At 40.4% G+C, this 7239-nt stretch overlaps 1 non-coding gene across 1 annotated transcript; it reads left to right on the plus strand.

Annotated features, from left to right (window-relative positions):
• The first annotated feature begins 6506 nt into the window (after window positions 1-6506).
• LOC127088977 (small nucleolar RNA R71) lies at window positions 6507-6613 on the plus strand. The gene has a single exon (XR_007790763.1). It is a non-coding gene; the product is annotated as a small nucleolar RNA R71 (small nucleolar RNA).
• The last annotated feature ends 626 nt before the right edge of the window (window positions 6614-7239 follow it).

A 7239-nucleotide genomic window follows, 5' to 3' on the forward strand; every position in this document is an offset into this window, starting at 1 on the left:
ACATGATTTACCATAGACTAATTTAAAGGGTGTGGTCCCTATTTGGGTCTTGTAGGCTATCCTATAGGCCCACAGAGCTTTATTTAGTTTAGATGACCAGTCTTTTCTAGATATTCCAACAGTCTTTTCTAGAATTTGTTTGATCTTTCTATTCGAAACTTCGACTTGCCCACTAGTTTGTGGGTGATAAGGTGTTGCTACACGGTGTCGGACTCCATACTTCAGAAGAAGTTTGCCAAAGATATTTGATATGAAATGGGAGCCACCGTCACTAACTACTAATTTTGGCACACCGAATCTAGGAAAGATTATGTTCTTGAAAAGCTTAATCACTACCCGTGTGTCATTTGTCGGAGAAGCTACAACCTTGATCCATTTTGAAACGTAATCGACAGCTATGAGTATGTACTTATTACCAAAAGAAGACGGGAATGGTCCCATGAAGTCAATCCCCCACACATCAAAGACTTTCACTTCTAAGATGCCTGTTTGTGGCATTTCATCGCGTCGTGAAACGTTACCAGTGTGTTGCCATCGGTCGCAATTTATAACAACATTATAGACATCTTTCCATAGAGTATGCCAAAAGAGGCTCGATTGTAAGATCTTAGCACAAGTTTTTGAAGTGCTTGCTGTAACACCCCAAAATTTGCCCTCCTCATTCATGCATTCATTTTTAGGTCATTTAACATTTCACATTGCATTTCATCATTATCAATCAGAATTAGATACATTGCATTTCATCATGTCAATCGGGATTAGCTCCAAGAAGCTTGAACATCATCCAGGACACTTTGTGGGTTCTATTTAGATGATCAGTCAACACAAGGGAATGACTTGAGATACTTCCAACAGGTTCAAATGGGGTCTATTCGTCAGTCAAAACGTTAATTTTGAAGGAGCAAAAGTTTGTTCATGAGCTGTCATGCTCGCTAGGCGAGCAGAATGGGTCGCCTAGCGAGTCCCAAGAAAAACCACCAGAATCACCTACGCTCAGAGGAATTTCTTGAACTGTCATGCTCACTAGGCGAAGCCCACGTGTTTTAAAAAATAAAAAAAATACAAAATAAAACGAATAAAATAAAATAATAATAATAATAATAATAAATAAATAAAATATAATAGAAAAATTTTGGACTTGGGCCTCTCTCATTTGAGCCCACAGGTCCACAAAAATCAGGTTATAAATTCAGAGTTTCAGTGAAACAAAAGGTCATTCTATTCGTATTATCCTGGCTGGGAAAAAGATAGTGAGAGAAGAGCTAACAGAGTTCAGAGAAACCTCTAGAGACTGAAAGGAACTCATCTGCAAAGAGCCAATTCCATCTCATATAAACCCTCAGATTGCTTTGCAAACCCAACCGGGCAATTCAATTTCATTCAATCTCTCCAGTCAGGTTTGCCTTATTCCCATTACTTTATGCTTTTAATTTGAATGCTCTGAATGTATGAGGTATTATGGGTGAACTTGATACCCTTTTGATGCATGTGTTTGACAAGAGGTTTAGGCCTTCTACCCTTGGTTGCTTTTTGTGAGCTTTTTGTGAATTTTAATGGCATGATTCATGTGGTTACATTTTGATTTGGGGGCAACTCTTGATTACCCTATCTTGTTTCTCTAACCTGTTTGTTGAGTTTTGTTTTGTGAGGGCTCACATGACTCTTGCAGAGATGGCTTGCCTGGTGTTCCACTTTATTTGTGGGATACCACCTGGAGGTTTATTCTGATTACCTGTACTGACTCACTTTCTTTGATGGTGCTAGCTTGAGAGATCTCTGGGTTTCTTATCTCTTTATTTGTTGTTGCTTCGGATCTTTATCCGTGTGGTAGATCTCTTAACCCCCTTTATCTTTCCCGCATTTTACTACTTTTTGCCTAAAGACCTCCATGAAGAGGCAATTGACGGATAAAAGGGATCAATAATCAATCCCCCGTTATTCAGTGCGTCGTTTTTTAAGATCACACTATGTGTCGATGCTTCAGAACAAAAGCCCTAGTTCTTTTGTCCGGTCAGTCCGTGGAGAGGGTTCCACCTTTCTGAATCCCCACTTTTTGTCATGAGCTCACCCTGTCCAGGGTTAAGAGCTATGAGGTTTTATCCTCATTACCCCTTTTGCATAAGCATCCCCAAAACCACAAACAAACTCATTGATTTTTCTTCTCCTAAGAACACGTTTACTCCTTCTACTACAGGCGAGTAAGTCTCCAAAGGTCGAGCATCCGGTAGATTGCGTAGTAATGTCGTTCACCCCAAAACACAACCCTTACCCCGTAGTTAGCCGAACTACGGCTTGATCTGATTCTCATTCCAGATGAGATACGTAGGCATAAGACGCAATGTCTTAGCGAGCACACTGCCCCTTAACCCATAGGTAGCCGAGCTACAAAGACTATGATTCTCATATTCAGATGGGATACGTATGCAGTGGATGCGACATCCGTGCGAGTCATTTCCTTTTGACCCTTTTTTTTTAGTAAATAATAATTAGATAAACCCACACCCTTTAGACAAGAACTACAAGAGTGGATCCCGTAGATTACTACGGATGTGTAGGGGTGCTAATACCTTTCCTTTGCATAATCGACTCCCGAACCCAAGATTTGGTTGCGAGACCTTGTCTTTTCCTTTCCTTTTTCCAGGTTTACTTCGAGTGTTTCCTTTCCCTCCTTTGGGATAAATAACGCACGGTGGCGACTCTTCTATCTTTTCTTTTTCGCCGGTTGTTTTTTTTCGCAGGTAGGTTGCGACACTTGCGTGCCCGCCATAGGGAGCGGAATGGCAATGAGAGATTATGTCGTCTATTTCATCCTCAGGAACACTTCGACGGAAAATACCGTCGGTACCTCTTTTGAAAAGCAGAGGTTCATCCCAATAGTATTGTTTTAGATCATGAAATAATTTCTTCTTTTGTTGTTCTGATAGGTCCGGTGGAAGTACTCCAACAGCTATGTAGTTGACAAAATTAGCATACCATGGCAGAGTTGCATTCGCATGAATTTCTTCCACGGATTTTTCTATTTCGGTATCATTTAAGGTTAGTTCAGACCTGTCACTTTCCATTTGGGCTATAAGTCGTTCGTAAGGGAAATCATCATTGATTAGAATTTGTTCAGGCTTATTCCCTTCGATTCGTGATAAGTGGTCTGCTACTACGTTTTTAGTACCCTTCTTATCTTTTATCTCTAAGTCAAATTCTTGTAAGAGTAGGATCCATCTTAAGAGTCTTGGTTTGGCATCCTTCTTACTTAGCAAATATCTAATAGCAGTGTGATCAGTATAGATGATGATTTTCGCTCCTACTAAGTAGGAACGAAATTTGTCTAAAGCGAACACAATGACTAGAAGTTCCTTTTTAGTGGTGGCGTAGTTCATTTGGGTAGAATCTAAGGTTCTACTTGCATAGCAGATAACATGAAGTTTTTTATCCTTTCTTTTTCCTAGGACTGCGCCTACGGCATAGTCACTCACATCGCACATGATTTCGAATTGTAATCTCCTTTCAGGTGGTTGCATGATAGGTGCGGTGATTAAATATGTTTTTAATTGCTCAAACGCTGTCAGTAATTTCTCATCAAAGATAAAGTCAGCATCTTTCATTAATAAACCAGTAAGTGGTTTGGTAATTTTCGATAAATCTTTGATAAAGCGTCGGTAGAAACCGGCGTATCCTAAAAAGCTTCGTATTTCTCGTACGATTTTCGGAGGTTGAAGATTATCTATATTTTTTATCTTAGCTTTGTCTACTTCAATTCCTTTATCAAATACTACGTGTCCTAAAACGATTCCTTATTGGACCGGGAAACGGAATTTCTCCCTGTTCAAGACAAGATTCACCTTTACGCATCTTTCAAGTACCATTTCAAGGTTTGATAGACATCCTTCAAAGCTCTGCCCACAAACAGAGAGATCATCCATAAAGACTTCCATGATGTCGTCTATAAAGTCAGCAAAGATTGATATCATGCATCTTTAGAATGTTGTGGGAGCGTTGCATAGTCCAAATGGCATTCGTCGATAAGCGAATGTACCATAAGGGCATGTGAAGGTTATTTTCTCTTGGTCGTCAGGATAGATAGGAATTTGAAAGAATCCTGAATAACCGTCTAGATAGCAGAAGTGGAAATTCCTAGCTAATCGTTCAAGCATTTGATCAATGAAAGGCAGAGGAAAATGATCCTTTCGAGTGGCTTTGTTTAGTTTCCTATAATCGATGCACATTCTACTTCCGGTCACAACTCTTTGTGCTATAGATTCACCCTTCTCGTTCTTAACAACTGTAACACCCCCTTTCTTGGGTACTACATGAACGGGGCTAACCCATTGACTATCGGAGATTGGGTGTATGATTCCTGCATCTAATAACTTTTTTACTTCATCCTTGACTACAGTACTTAAGATTGGGTTGATCCTCCTATGGTGTTCTCTAGAGGTTTTACAATCTTCCTTTAGCATAATGTGATGCATACAGATAAAAGGACTTATTCCTTTTAGGTCAGGGATGTTGTAGCCTAACGCAGTTGGATATTTTCTTAAGACATCTAGTAACTTTTCAGTTTCCATATGTCCCAAGTCAGTGTTGACTATTACTGGTCTTTTGAGTTCAGTGTCTAGGAATTCATATCTTAGGTTCTTTGGTAATTTTTTTAATTCTAAGTCTGGTTTCTTCGGGCAAGGCATGTGGTTGGGTGTAAGTGCTAAGCATTCGCTTAGACTGTCATTTTGGTATGATTCATGCCAATTATCGTCTTCAAAGATTGGAGGGATTTGGATTTTCATTATATCAGAATATGTGGTTTCTTGCATCTCCATCTCTCTTACGCACTCGTCTATGACATCAAGTAGATAATATGTATCGTCTATAGCTGGCGCTTATAAGAATTATGTCAAGATGAATTCAACTTTTTCTTCTCCAACTTCGAATGTTAGCTTACATCTTTTCACGTCTATTATGGCTCCGGCAGTAGCTAAGAATGGCCTTCCTAATATAATAGGTGTACTGGCATCTTCTTTGATGTCCATGATTATGAAGTCTGTAGGAATGTAGAATTGTCCTACACGTACTGGGACATTCTCTAGTATACCGACAGGATATTTGATTGAACGGTCAGCTAGTTGAACAGACATCTTGGTTGGTCTTAGTTCTCCCATGTTGAGCCTTTTACAGATGGTTAAGGGAATTACACTAATGTTGGCTCCTAAGTCGCATAGAGCTTTGTCTATGACGAACTTTCCAATGACACAGGGTATGGAAAAACTACCTGGGTCTTTTAGTTTGAGAGGCATGTTGTTTTGGATTATTGCGCTACACTCAGCAGTAAGTGTAACTGTTTCATTATCCTCGATCTTTTTCTTATTGGATAAGATCTCTTTAAGAAATTTGGCATATGAGGGCATTTGTGTGATGGCTTCTGTAAAGGGAGTTGCAATATTCAGTTGCTTTAGAAGTTCAACAAATTTCCTAATTGCCCTGCAGTTTTAGAATTTGCGAGTCTTTGAGGATACGGAATGGATGGTTTATAAGGCAGTGGAGGCACATAAGGTTTTTCTTTCTCTTCAGCCTCTTGGGTATTATCTTCCTTCTCCTTCGGTTCACTTACCTTCTCAGTTGTTGTTTTGTCTGGTTTTTGATACATGGCAGGATTTTGGAGTCTTGGATCTACGGGTCCGTCTAGTTCTTTTCCACTCCTCAATATAACGACATTTGCATGTCCTTTTGGATTAGGTTGCGGCTTTCCAGGAAATGTGCCAGCGGGAGCAGCAGTAGATGCTTGTTGTTGGGCCACTTGTGAAATCTGTGTTTCAAGCATTTTGTTGTGGGTGGCTAAGGTGTCTACTTTGCTCGCTAATTGTTTAAGTTGCTCACTAGTATGTATGTTTTGGTTCAAGAAGTCTTTGTTTGTTTGAGCTCGGGTAGCTATGAAGCTTTCCATCATTAGTTCAAGGTTGGATTTCCTAGGCATGTTAGGAGCATTATTAGTTGGCTTTTGATATCCAGGCGGAACAGCGGGTGCTTGGCCAGGTGCATACAAGGCATTGTTGTTCTTATACGAAAAGTTAGGATGATTTTTCCAACCTGGGTTGTAGGTATTCGAATAAGGATTTCCTTGTGCGTAATTTACTTAATCAGTGGGGACTCCTGCCAATATCTGACATTCTGGTGCAATGTGTCCAGGAGTTCCACATAACTCACAGTTTGGAGTCACGGCAGCCACGGTGGCTGCGGGTGGTATGGTCAAGTTGTCTAACTTTTGAACAAGGGCATCTACCTTTGCATGGACGTGGTCAAGGCTACTGATTTCGTACATTCCACCTTTTGTTTGGGACTTTTCTACTGGCGTTCTTTCACCTCCCCATTGGCAATGGTTTTGGGCCATGTTTTCAATGAGTTGATATGCTTCGTTGTATGGCTTGTCCATAAGTGCAGCGCCCGCGGCAGCGTCTACTATCAGTCTTGTGTTATACAGAAGCCCATTGTAAAATGTGTGAATGATCACCCAGACTTCGAGACCGTGATGTGGACATATCCTCATCATGTCTTTGTATCTCTCCCACGCGTCGTAGAGAGATTCTACATCATTTTATCGAAATCCATTTATTTGAGCTCTCAGCATAGCAGTTTTGCTTGGCGGAAAATATCGGGATAAGAAAACGTTCTTCAGTTCTTCCCATGTAGTAACTGAGTTGGATGGCAAGGATTGCAACCAAGCTCAAGCTCTGTCTCTTAGAGAGAAAGGAAAGAGGTGTAGTCTTATTGCATCCTGAGATACACCATTCGCCTTCACAGTGTCTGCGTACTACACAAACTTGGTCAAATGTTCATTAGGGTCGTCCATAGGATTTCCAGCAAATTGATGTTGTTGGACGGCTGATAATAATGAGGGTTTTAACTCGAAATCGTTTCGATTGATAGCAGGGGCAGCAATGCTGCTGTGAGGTTCTTATTGGGACGGGGTAGCGTAGAACTTAAGAGGACGATTATGTGGTTCCACTATAGCCATGGTTGGTTTTTCAACTGGTTCAGCAGTAGGAAAGAAGATATCGGGAATATTGTACCTTCGTTGGTACTCTAGTATTCAGCGTCTTAAATATAAGAAACGCTCTAATTCTGCGATTGGTGGTGCTAAGTTGTCGCCTTGTGAGCGAGTACTTGGCATACAATCGGGAGAAATAAGGGAAAGATGATTAGTTTTTTACCTTAGTCTATACTGTGCAACGAAAGAATCGCACTATTTTACTA

The sequence above is a fragment of the Lathyrus oleraceus genome, chromosome 5 (genome assembly GCF_024323335.1).
Source record: "Lathyrus oleraceus cultivar Zhongwan6 chromosome 5, CAAS_Psat_ZW6_1.0, whole genome shotgun sequence".
Lineage (NCBI taxonomy): Eukaryota > Viridiplantae > Streptophyta > Magnoliopsida > Fabales > Fabaceae > Lathyrus > Lathyrus oleraceus.